The 13074-nt window shown below is 44.3% G+C and overlaps 1 protein-coding gene across 1 annotated transcript in view; it reads left to right on the forward strand.

Moving 5' to 3' along the window:
• The first annotated feature begins 2831 nt into the window (after positions 1 to 2831).
• GNGT1 (G protein subunit gamma transducin 1) overlaps positions 2832 to 13074 on the forward strand; it is a 24482-nt gene continuing 14239 nt past the window's right edge. The window contains exon 1 of the mRNA XM_018557593.1: positions 2832 to 2842. The gene's annotated coding sequence lies outside the window, so the exon portion shown is untranslated. The remainder of the gene's footprint in view (positions 2843 to 13074) is intronic.

The following is a 13074-nucleotide window of genomic DNA, read 5'->3' on the forward strand; positions in this document are numbered from 1 at the left end:
TGTCGCCCTTGTGCACAAGGCAATTAGAACGGAGTGGGTTGGTTTGCACTTCACTGCAAAACGTGCACCAAGATGGCAGAGAGTGTTTTGGGTTAGACTCAATACCAATGCCCCTGTGTGGGTTATTGTGGGACCTAGGGCCGTCCTGCATGTGCTCCTTATGCTTATACCCGTACCATTCTCCCCACTTGCTCTGTTTGTTAACTGACGCACTCTGGAGATCTCAGATAACTTGTACGTACTTGTTAGAGCCAATACACAGCTCTTATCGCTCAGCTCGTCTGCTCACACCTCTTATTATGCATCTTCCTGTTGACATGACCACTTATTCAGAGCCAACCTTCTGTGTGTTATGAGTAGCTCAGCAGTGAACAATATCCTGCTGAAGTACGTTAATCCGCTGAACAAGTCATTCCCAGGGCCAGCTCCCACTACAGTAGGTGTGTTGTTACATTAAATATACAGAAATATACAGGATATATATATATTTTTTTCTTTATACTATATGATATTATACTGTATTATATTATAGAGAATGTAATAGAAGGAGCAGCAATACACACAGGTGTATGATAACATCCAAAACTCCCAGAAAGGTTGGACAGATCTGGGGACTGTGGCAGGAATTTTTTTTCTAGAGTCCCCTAAGTAACATAAAAAGATCTATTCACACTATGGGGCTGATGTATAAATGTTTTGCCCAGTGTATCAATGGGTGAACTAGATGGAAATTTCCTATGCTCCTAATGCCATTCACAGAGTTGTTGTGTGAATGGCATTTGCCCTGCAATATGCTGGGCGGAATGATTATACATTATCCCCTTTGTGTGCATATTTTTTTTAGTTGTTGCCTGATGCACTTAATAAATGGAAACACCTTTAAAATGCATGTCTTATCTGTCTTCCCTGCAGCTGTCAGGGTCATAGGTTACATGAGCTCCTGTTGGATGGGATCGGGCTTTGACAGTATAGGTAGAATGTAGGAATTACCTGAATGTCTAGAAGAAAAATGATACAGCTGCACAGGAGCCATTGCACTTGCTCTACAGTTGGGGATAGGACACCCCAGTCCAGCTATAGGTCACCAGTAAACATGTGTTGTCAGGTTATAGCCCAACTCTGGGAAATACAAATAAAAAAAATCCCCCAGCAGACATTTGGAAAATAAAAATCATCTATGGCTGTGATACTCATCACCACTCCAACACTTCCCCCTGCAGTAATTCCTTGCTGTCTCTAGATGCCGTCGGCCTTCTAGTCCTAATGACACCCAGCATCAACCTGAGAGGCTTGTGAGTGCAGGGTGTCATAGACCCGCCCCTTGAGGAGGGAGCACCACAGCACTCCGAACTCACACACAATGATGTAGAAAGGGGCACTGAGATCATCACTGCTTACTATTGGGAGATGATATAAATAGGAATAGGACCCTGCTCATCATGTGACTGGCATAAAGACTTTAGAAAAAGGTAAGTATTAAAAAAAAGTTAAAAAAATTATAGTAATAAAAAGAACCTTTTACAGCAATGCTCATTAGTATGGAGCTGTCCCCCCACAGTACTTAACTTCTGCAACAAGATGTCCTCAGTCTTCCTATTTGAATGACAGCCAGCTTTATTAAACCTACTTCCTCTAAGCCTAGGCCGTCATGGACCATCCCACCGCCTGTGGCTAAACAGTAAGGGACAAGCAACACAATGATGAGCCCATCTCTCTGTTATTTCGCTTTCTCCTCTTATCAGCATGCTTCTTGTTCGCATGTGAAGTGATTATTAGGTACCTGGTGTTGAGACCGAAGGTATGAGGAGGCTCCACTTGCACCCCGTGTCTTGTGGCCTTTGAGATTGGGGACAAAGGCCAGGCGGACAATGAGTGGCACGAGGGCTTTTGGTAGATCCAGTAATCGATATCAAAACAAGCCGGGGTCAATAGCCAGGAGATCCGATGCGGTACAATAAGGAGCAGGCAGAAGAATATCCAGAAAACAGTCCGAGGTCAATAAGGCAGGCAGCAAGCAAGGATAGTCGGCAAAACAGGAACGAGTCACAATCCAGAGAGATCAGGAGAATACAGGATCAGTCAAAACAGGATACACGGAGCACACAAAACTGGAAAGACAAACCAGCAACTAGTGGGAGTTTGAGCTGGGTTTAAATAGGGCCGTGAATCTATCTATGACGTCACTTCCTGTGCGCCACTTGGCGCGGATTTCTGCACGGCACTGCTGACTGCGCATGCGCGTGTTTGTTCTCAGCTGCGTCTGCGCGTGTTCGTTCTCTGCTGCACATGCGCAGAGCGGGACTTTTGCTGACAGTGATTGTGCTTTGTGCTGCTTGCCCCTATAACAATCTGAGCTCTGCTGTACAGGGAAGGCAAGATACCGAATAAAATTAAGAAAATACACAGCTGGCAAATAAATATATATGGCACGTGGCACTCCAGCTGCAAGTTGCATGATGCATTGCAAGACACACAGCCACACTCATGACTCCCAGAGGCAGAAGCATGATGGGAATTGTAGGTTCACCACAGCTGGAGCGCTGAGGTTGCCTACCCCCTGCTGTATACACACTCAAAGGCGTTAGCTGGGCAAAAAATACAATTTTTTTGAAATGTTTCTGATTAGTTACACAATTGACTAATCACGGGAGCTGAAATTGGCCAGAAACCCCCCTTTGTTCTGATTTATGGATTATCACAACGTGTAAGTGTCATCCTAGACCACAGTGACCCTCTGCTACCTTCTACTGAATTCTGGGGGTGTTTCCTAACTCGACTATATGCGTACAATATGATTCCAGCCGCTGAGGGCAAGTTCCTCTAATCTAAGAACAGAGGAGGGGTGAGGACTCACTTCCAGATATCATTGTCTCCTAAGTTATACAGAAGCAGATCCTGATCGGAAGAAGACTCCACTTCCCGCTACAGGCCTAACATTTTATAGAACTTGATCAATGGTTTTACACTTCAGGGGTCAGTCCACCCAAAAGTGTGTTTTCAGGTTTTGATAGATGCTGGAAAGGTAAAACACAAGACAATTATTTATGTTTCCCTATTCAAATACTGGTCAATCAGTCAACACTTAGAAATCTATTTATAACCAATGTGTAGAGCCAATTGTCCCGTGATTCCTTCTCTGCGAATAGATTGTGAAAGCGAGAGAAAGGATCCTGGCGGCTCACAGGGCCGGGGGTTCCCATGTGGATATACCAGTGGGTGCTCGAGATGACTGCGGATGGCGCTGCCACATGCAGATAGTTGAAGAACGTCACCAGCGCACCAAAGCAATAGGTACAACAGTTTAAGTGTTCATTTATTGAAGAATGCTGTCCCTCATACAGTGAAGAAAATAATTATTTGATCCCTGCAGATTTTGTAGGTTTGCCCACTTACAAAGAAATTAAAGGTCTATCATTTTTTATCATAGGTGCATTTTAAATGATAGAGACAGAATATCAACCAAAAATCCAGAAAAAAAACACATGATACAAATGTTATAAATTGAATTGCAGTTCAGTGTGCAAAATAATTATTTGATCCCCAAGCAAAACATGACTTAGTACTTGGTGGAGAAACCCTTGTTGGCAAGCACAGAGGTAAGACGTTTCTTGTAGTTGGTTACCAGGTTTGCACACATCTCAGGAGGGATTTTGGTTCACTCTTCTTTACACACCCCGAGGGGAGACGTACGGCATTAGCCCGCATCCCCAACAATTATCACGGAACATTTTTCTGTTTCTTTGAATTTATAAACTCTTTTTTTGAATTTATAAACTTTCTACACTTGGAACACCTTATTGCACCCATGGTGTTTGAAAAAAGAAGTACACAGCACTTGTCTTAAAAAACTTTTTCAATTTATTTGATATGTATAAATGTACATTCGTTGTATATTTCCACATTTTTATTAAGTTTGATTGATTCACGGATTAACACGATTTCAGTACATCATTTATTGTATATTGTTTGCGGTATATTGTTTTAACCACATTCACTCAATTTATCCACCATTTTTCGTTGGCGCTGCATATATTGAAAACATATACGATTTGACCTTTGTTGGTCCTTATTGCCGCAGCCTTCTTATTTAATCACTTAGTTTAGTTTAAGACAGAGCACTTTTGTTTCATGTATCCAGCGCAGAATCAATAAACACATATACATTTGGTTTTCTAGTGTGCTCCTTAGACAAAAGACATGCGACCGTACAGTAGAAATGGTCGCATGTCTTCATTCACACTGCACGATTCTCGTACGATCGCGGGATTTCCCGCGATTCTCGTACGAGAATCGTGCAGTGTATGGGCACCTTAAGGGAGTTTTTCTCAAAGCTGTTCGGCTATTCACTTCTAGCTTGTACGGCTGATTTCAGCCGTATATTGGCTAAGAATGCAGAAGGAGTTCGACTCAGACGATCCAACATCTGGATCGGCTGAGTCGAAGCTCCGGCAGCTTATTCGCTGCCTATTCTCATCGGGGCCGAACTGCAGTAAGTGAATAGCCGAATGCTGCCAAGCGGCATTTGGCTCAGCTATTCTGCTCGGTACCTCCGAGGCAGTGGCGTAACAACCGGGGGGGCAGGGGGGGCGCTACCCCCGGGCGCAGGACTGAGGGGGGGCCAAACAATGATGGCATGCTTTGACTTGTAGTTCCTTAGCTTATATATATGTGGGGGGTACAGTTCCAGTGGATGTTTATATAATATGCGGGGGGGCGGAAAAAAATTCTGCACCCGGGCGCCCATAACTCTGGTTACGCCACTGCTCCGAGGTACTGAGCAGAATAGAAAAAGAGTGAAATTAATTTTAAAAAAAAGAGAAAAAAAGTCCAAAAATTATTTTAAAAATGTAAGATAATGGGAAAGTTTAAAAAAAATTTAAATAGTTTAAAGAAATTAAAAAAAAGAGGCAGAGGCTACAGCTGCATCCTTCGGCTCCATAGTGAATAACCCCCTTAGTGAATGATGCTTTGTGCCTGGGCTTCTCCTTTATTCCTTGCTGCTGGCCTTTTAAGGGGTTGTTAAGACCGGGACCTGGAGGCGGGCTTCCCGATTATGTGATCACTATGATTGGCTCTCACAGCGATCACATGATTAGGAGCCGCAAACGGGGACCAGAAACTGTCAGAGATAACTCGGTCACTGCGCTGGGAGTGCCCTTCTATCACAACGGAGGAGATGGAAGAAAGTCCACCACCATGATGCTGCATATACAGTATGAGCTTGTAGGAACTGTTAAAGTGTATGTTCAACTTTTTTTTTTAGGTTTTGGTTACAAGTGGAGAAGGATTTATTTGTGTGTGGAAGCAGCAGTCTCTCTGCAGAGATCAGACATGTTAAATTTAGAGCTCTCCAACCAGCCGGGAGCATGAGCTTTGCTGATTGGGGAGCAATAGCTCTTACTTAGCAAGGGGCATTTCAGACCTGGTCCTGGCTCCTGATTGCAAAGAGTGATCGTGAACTGCCAGAGACAACTTGGTCACTGTGCTGGGAGTGCCTTCCAGGCACAACGGCGGATACAGAGGAAAGCCCACCATGAGCTTGGCAGGAAATGTTAAAGTGTATGTCCAATTTTTTATTTTTTTTGGTCATAAGTGGAGACAGATTTCATTTTGTGTAGAAGCAGCGGTCTCTCTGCGGAGACCAGACATGCTGAATTTAGAGTTCTCCAACCAGATGGGAGCATGAGATTTAGCTCTAGCTCTGACTCAGCAGGGGGAGTGTCAGACTTCTGCTGAGAGATCCCTGCTTCCACACAGTGAGCAAGGGCCACCTACTTCTGCAAGCTAGCAGGCCACAGGCTATTCTACTCGGGCAGCGGCTGCTTTCTAAGGTTAATTCATGGTAAGACTTTGCTCTCCTTAAGTTTTGATGCATCTGAAATGTAATTCGCTGAAATCAGCTTCCCAATGGCTGTTAGCGATGCTCATACTGGTTGCACTTCTATTAAGCATGGCACCCCGGTGAAGCTTCCATTTTGCTGTTGCACACTGGCATGTATAAGTAATTGAATACGCAGATGGTTACGTTTGGCTCATTGTGGCTATACAAAGGATAAAGGAAAAGGGAAATACTTCACTGCGGCCAGGAAAACTCCCTGCCCCCCACCACATCCTCTGAGACATCCATGTCTACTGAGGTCACCGCAGAGCTCCCATCCACTGCAGCTTCAACTGACACACACAAGACGGAGGTCCTGCCGGGACCTTTGGGATCCTCCATTTTTTTATATCACGTTATTTTTATTTTGCATAAATAGGAATCGATAATACTGGAAAAAACTTGGCTTGGCACTATAAGGTCTGTTCAGTAAAACTGTGCAAATAATTACAATATACAAAATGCAACAATCCATTTCTGTTTACGGTTTCCGATCAGCTGAAGATGTACAATAAAATTATATTAAAGATATCAATATATACAGTATATACCCTGTTTCCCCAAAAATAGGACCTACCCCGAAAGTAAGACCTAGCACTATTTTTCAAGATTCCTGTAATATAAGACCTACCCTGAAAATAAGACCTAGTTTGGTGGTAGCATGTGAGAGAGAACTTGCAGGAGAGATGGTATCAGCCTGCAGGGACATACGGTATTAAGGACACTAGTTACTGTGACAGTCGGAGTGATACCAGATAACTTTGGATTGTTGTACATGAATAACTTTAGATTGTTGTACATTTTGTTGCACATTAAAAAAAAAAAAATAAGACATCAACTGAAAATAAGACCTAGTGTGGTTTTTGGGGGCAAAAAAAATATAAGACAGTGTCTTATTTTCGGGAAAACACGGTATATATATATGATAATCTCATGTTTAGTTTACTAATTTGTATTGAGATTGTAGCCCATCACGGGAGTGAGCTTGGAGCGGTGACTACTATACAACACACACACGGACCATGGGGAACACAAGTAGCCACCCTCCAGAAGGAAGGACAGTGTCAGCACCAATTCAGAGATGATTTGAGGATCTACAGCCGAGTGATACACAAATAAGATACATTTTTGTTAATAGGGTACTTGAAAGTATTTTCAATCCTATCAGTACAGCAGGACTTTCTGACAGCAGTAATTTACTGCAGATCCCAATGGTGTCATATACAGGGTCCATGATGGTCATGTTACTTGTATTATGTTTTTAATACAGACCGGGTTTCTGTTTTCAATGCTGAAATAAAATATGTGCATTTTTATCAAAGCTCAAATGTAGCTCCGAGTGCTATTTAAAGCCCCTTATCATTTCCTTTTTGTTTGGTAGTTTGCTATTTTGAGGTGGTGCCTTGGAGCTACCCTGCCCTAGCCATGCTCTTGGTCGGGTTTTGTAAAACGCTCTGTCCTTGCCTCCCAGTTTGTGTTCCTGCATTGTCACCTTGTCACATGGGCTTCTGATGAATTGCACAAGTGGCTGTTTCAACACACAGTAAACAGGTATGGTTCACTGTTGTCACCATCAGCCATGACACTCTGAGAAATGTCATGCAGCCATCAATGGAGCGCATGTAGGCTTCCTCTAGTCGAGATCGCGGTTTGATCACAGTTTGATTTGGTTCGTGACCAGAATCGTGGAACGAAATAAGTTTGTGAACCGAGGTACCACTGTATATACAGTATATGTAGAACTGCATTTTACTTGTACCTGCGGTCTACAGTCGAGTGTCCTTGTTACAATTACAGATGCTTTGGCATTCTCATGTTTATTTCTTTAGTTTGCTTTGGTATGACACAAAATTAACAGTTTTTTTCTACTGTTTTCAGAAAAAGAAATGAGACCTTTACAGAAAAAAGCACAGTCCCTACATGTTTTGGGGTAGCTTTGTTGCTTCAGGCACTGGATGTCTTGACTGTGTGCATGGCATTATGAAATCTGAAGACTAGCAAAGAATTCTGGGGTGCAATGTAGGGCCCAGTGTCAGAAAGTTGGGTCTCCGTCAGAGGTCATGGGTCATACAGCAGGGCAATGACCCAAAGCACACGGCAAAAAGCACCCAGAAACGGTTTCAGACAAAGCGCTGGAGAGTACTGGACTGGTCAGCAATGAGTCCAGATCTGAATCCCATAGAGCACCTGTGGAGAGATCTCAAAACAGCATTTGGGGAAAGGAATCCTTCCAATTTGAGAGACCTGGGGCAGTTGGCAAAAGAAGAGTGCTCCAAAATTCCTGTAGAGAGGTGTAAGAAACTCATTGATGGTTACAGAAAGCAATTGATTTCAGTTATTGTTTTCCAAGGGCTGTGCTACCAAATATTCATTGAGGGTGCCAATAATTTTGTCCAGTCCATTTTTGGAGTTTTGCGTGGAATGTGTCAGATTTGGCTTTTCTTTTCTCCACTTTTTTGTGTCATACCAAAACAAACCAAATAAATAAACATGAGAATGCCGAAAACATTTGTCTTTGCAACAACTTTCTGCGTGAAATGGTGTATTATCTGACAGAAATGCAGGGGTGCCAATATTTTTGGCCATGACTGTACTACATATTTATCTATATTTTTGTCTGCCTCATTATTATTTTATCATTTTATTTCCCCTTTAAAACTAAACCTGTTGTATATAATTCATAAAAATGTTCTGTTAGATGAGTAAACCCAAAGCTACTGGTAACTGTAAATGCCTCTATCAGCTTATCAAAGCACTTTCCTTTCCAGACGGTGACCCCAGACTCACACAGCGTATAAGGACACAGTGTCACTGATAATGTGAAGAGAGATAATTCATCCTCCTTCACAGTGATTCACATTTCTGCATAACAAGCCATATGGTAACATTTGCTAACAGCTACATTTCCAGTATTCACTACTTAGTCAAAGTTGCAGCACCTCTGTGTGATCTAGGTGGACATTATAAACTTCTGGCTCTTCACCTCCAATCCATCCAATCTTACAAATCATTATTATTCTTGGGCAGCCTTTCTCAACCGGGGTTCCTCCAGAGCTGGCGATGGAGTTCCTTGTGTTAGGAGCAGTGGCAAATTGAATTCCTGTCTGACTGTGCCTGTGTAGTTCCGCCACCAACATCACTCATCAGAGCCAGGGTGGTGGGACCAGTGGAGCCTCTCCCTCAAACTGACCACCAATGTAAGGGGACACAACTCCCACTGACCACCAATGTAAGAGGACACAACTCCCACTGACCACCAATGTAAGGGGACACAACTCCTACTGACCACCAATGTAAGGGGACACAACTCCCACTGACCACCAATGTAAGGGGACACAACTCCTACTGACCACCAATGTAAGGGGACACAACTCCCACTGACCACCAATGTAAAGGGGCACTTCTACCACTGAGCACCAATGTAAGAGGACACCTCATTCACTGACCACAATGTAAGCGTGCACCTCTCCCACAGAACCACCAACGTAAGGGTGCACCTCTACCACTAACCGCCAATGTAAGGGAGCATCTCTGCTGCTGACCGCAAATGTAAAGGAAACCTCTTTCACTGACCACAATGTAAGGGGACATGCCTCCCATTGACCACCAAAATAAAGGGGCATCTCTCCCACTGACACCACATGTAATAGGGCACCTCTATCACTGAACACCAATGTAAGGGGAAAGCTCTCCCAATGACCATCAATGTAAGGGAGCACCTCTGCCAATGACCACCATCATAACGATGCAATTCTACCCCTACCACCGAGGTAAGAGGCCACTGACCTGCATTGTAAGGGTGCACTCCTACACTGATTAACAACTTTATAGGACATTCTTCCCATTGACTACTATACATGTTACAGGACATTCTTTCTACTGACCACCAATGTGAGGAGCACGTCTTCTACTGATCACCATAGCTTAAAGTGTATGTAAAGGAACACATTTTTATTGCTGTCTGTCTTCTCCAGTTTAGAGTCGTCAGTATGAGATGTGAGGATAGGACTTCAAATGAGGGCATTGATTCTGGTGACAACTGACAACCCCATCACTTGAGGGGAGAGTTCCTTTGTAGTTGCTGTTGCATCTCTAGGACAGAAAGTGAAGGGAAATGTTCCCAAAAGGACACAGACTGTAGCTATAGGCATCGTGTAGAAATTCATCTCCACAACAGAAGCACTGAAATTTTAGCTCTCTTTCTATTACTTTCTATGGCACAGTGCATGTATCATTTCTGGTAGCACACCGCAATCAGGGGTATATCTGCCGCGAGGCAAACATGGGGTTTGCCTCGGGGGGCAGATTCCAAGGGTCTCAATGTACCGGTCCGTGGTCCACTTGCGGCCTGCGATCTGGTACTTTGTGACCTGCAGCCAGCTCAGAAGTCAGGTACGCGGTCATGGACCGCATACCTGACTTGCGGGATCAGCTACACGGTCTGCATCTCTGTCGGATGCAGACCATGTAGCTGAGTCTGCGCCGGCACTCGGATCCTTTCCGGCCAGAACTCTTTCAGTGAACGCTGGCCGAAATGATTGTGCAGGATCGATTGGGAAGGTCGAATTACAAGTGGCAGCTGTCACCTAAGTTAATGACAGCAGTTGCATGTAAACACCTGCACACCGCATGTAATGATACGCGATATGTTTACATTCGGGTAGGAATCAATCACTCTCCCTGGACGCAATGATTGTGCATCTAAGCGCTTCCAATGCTTTCTAACCGCATGTAATTATATCTTGTATCATTACATGCGGCGTGCAGGCGTTTACATGGAGCTGCTGTCACCTGATCATTAACTTGAATGGGTGATAGCTACCGCGTGTAGACACCAGATTAGGGATTTCTGCTGCAGTAAAACGCAAGTTTATGATACAGGAATCCCTAATCGCACCTAAACCTACAGATATGAATAGAACCTTATTGTGAGTGTGTATTAGTGTCTGTAGTACTTAAACTGGATACAGTTACATTTTATTTTATATCATGAAATGTGGCAAGCGGCGCCCATGAGAGAGGAAAATTTGTCGAGTGGCCCCAGAGACGGAAGAGGTGGGGGGCGAAGATGGAGGAGGCAGGGGGCAGAGACAACGACGGAGGAGGCGGGAGGCGTCGCCGGAGCTCCAGTTAGGCAGCGAAGATGACAAGGAGGCCATGTCGGGTGCCGAGGATGAGGAGGTCGTCCAGTCGAGCGCCGAGGACAGGGTTGCCGTGTTCCAAAGAGGTCAGGCCGTGCAAGGTAAGAGGACTGTGCTGTCAGAGCCCAGCATAGATTCTGCACAGCCCACCAAAGAGTCTCGGGTGTGCTGTGCAATACCCTTTGGTTGGCTCTGCAGGATCCATAGGGGGCTTCGTCAGGTCTCAGGGGGGCTTTGCAGGATCCATAGTGTGCTCTGCAGCCTGCAAAGCCCACCACAGATCCTGCAGAACCTTCCTGAGATCCTGCAGGATCTGTGGGGGCTTTGCCGGGTCTCAGGGGGCTTTGCAGGATCTGTGGTGGGCTTTGCAGGATCCATAGGGGGCTCTGCAGCCTGCAAAGCCCACCACAAACCCTGCAGAGCCCACCTGAGACCACAGTCGGGTGGGGTAAATTTAGTGTGGGGGTGCCAAGTTTTGCCTTGGCTAGGGCAGCCCCAAACCAGAATACACCACTGACCGCAATGCACATTACTGTGGTGCCGCCGTTGCACTGCAATGCACGACCATCAGCAAGGTGATCTCGAGTGCCATTCTGAACGAATGGCACCACTTCCCATCAACACATGTAACATGCATTACCGTAATTCCCTTTCCATTTAAATGCATCAAGATGAAGAAAGGCATCAACACGCGTGATGATGCAAATCAACATGTTATGATGTACAGATCGTGAATGCATTATGACAAAACGTTTGCATGAGAACCCACATTAAGGGCCCCTTAACACCATCGCATCTAAAAGGCACCCCAATGCACCTTGCCAACGGGCGTGCATTTCAGTGCACCCCAATGTAAAATAATGCACTGCTGTGTGTTGTAGTGTGCTGTATTACGAAAATTCATACATGCACTTTTTTTGTGTTATTTGGTGCACTGGGCCACCCATTTAAATGAATGGGCTGCCCTAAAAAATGTATGCTAACACGCAACAAAATACATGTTAATGCACGTGCACTAATGCAGTGAAACCGTGTGAACAGCCCTAACACACCCTGTACAGTTTAATACTGTAGTTGCCAGATACAATTACAGTATTAAACATGATAATAATTAAAATATATATATATATTGGACATTTATGTGTATCTTTCAGCCTGACATAAAAAAAGAGCAAGCTTTTTATTAAAACAGTGAACCCAAAACATCTTTATGTGTCCTTTAAATCTTTATGTCCTATATATTTTAAAAAATTATATACATAAGCAACTGAGTTAAAGAGTTATAGCCGAGTTCACTGGTGCATGCCGATGCTGCAAAGTTTGGCCTGCACAACTAGGCTTGAATGGCCTCTGGTCAAAAAGGATTAAAGGCCAAAGGTGTATTACAAGGGGTAGCTGACTCTGCAGGCTTTAAAGAGGCTCCTACGAAGCAATAGAAGGCCTGGAAAACCTATGAATTGTAAGCAGCAGGGCAGGTGGTTCAGTGAGCAATAAACCCAAATACTTCTTATTTTGCTGTAATGTAAAGTTAGAAAGAAAGGAATAATAAAAATGTATGATTAGCATGTGCTGGGGACCCCCATTTGCACTGTTTTGTACTTTTCCTTTCTCTAGTTTCAAACAGGTCGTATTTGTTTTTTGGGGGATTTTGTGCAGACACACACTAGGGGGCTGTTTTATAAATCCACCCAGTGAATAGCTGGGCGAATGCCATTTACATGGAACCAACGCCACTAGATGGCGCGAGGAGCATAGGAATCTCCACTGATGGCTACTGTGTTCAGCAGCCTCAGCAACGGCAGCACATGAGTACCTGAACGGCACGTGCATCTGATTGGATGCAGGTGGTGTTCTGCCCAGAATATTTGGACCAAGCGTTGATTAAAAAAAACTTTTGTTGAGCGAGGGGTGCCGATAGGGCCACTCACGGTTCGAATTTCAGCCATTTCAGTGTGAATAGGCCAAATTTTGTGCTGTGTGTAGCTAGCTTTAGGGACCACATTTTATCATAGGTACAGAGAGAGAGAGAGAGAGAGAGAGAGAGAGAGAGAGAGA

Source organism: Nanorana parkeri, unplaced genomic scaffold (assembly GCF_000935625.1).
Source record: "Nanorana parkeri isolate BGI_ZX_2015 unplaced genomic scaffold, ASM93562v1 scaffold291, whole genome shotgun sequence".
NCBI classification, from domain to species: domain Eukaryota; kingdom Metazoa; phylum Chordata; class Amphibia; order Anura; family Dicroglossidae; genus Nanorana; species Nanorana parkeri.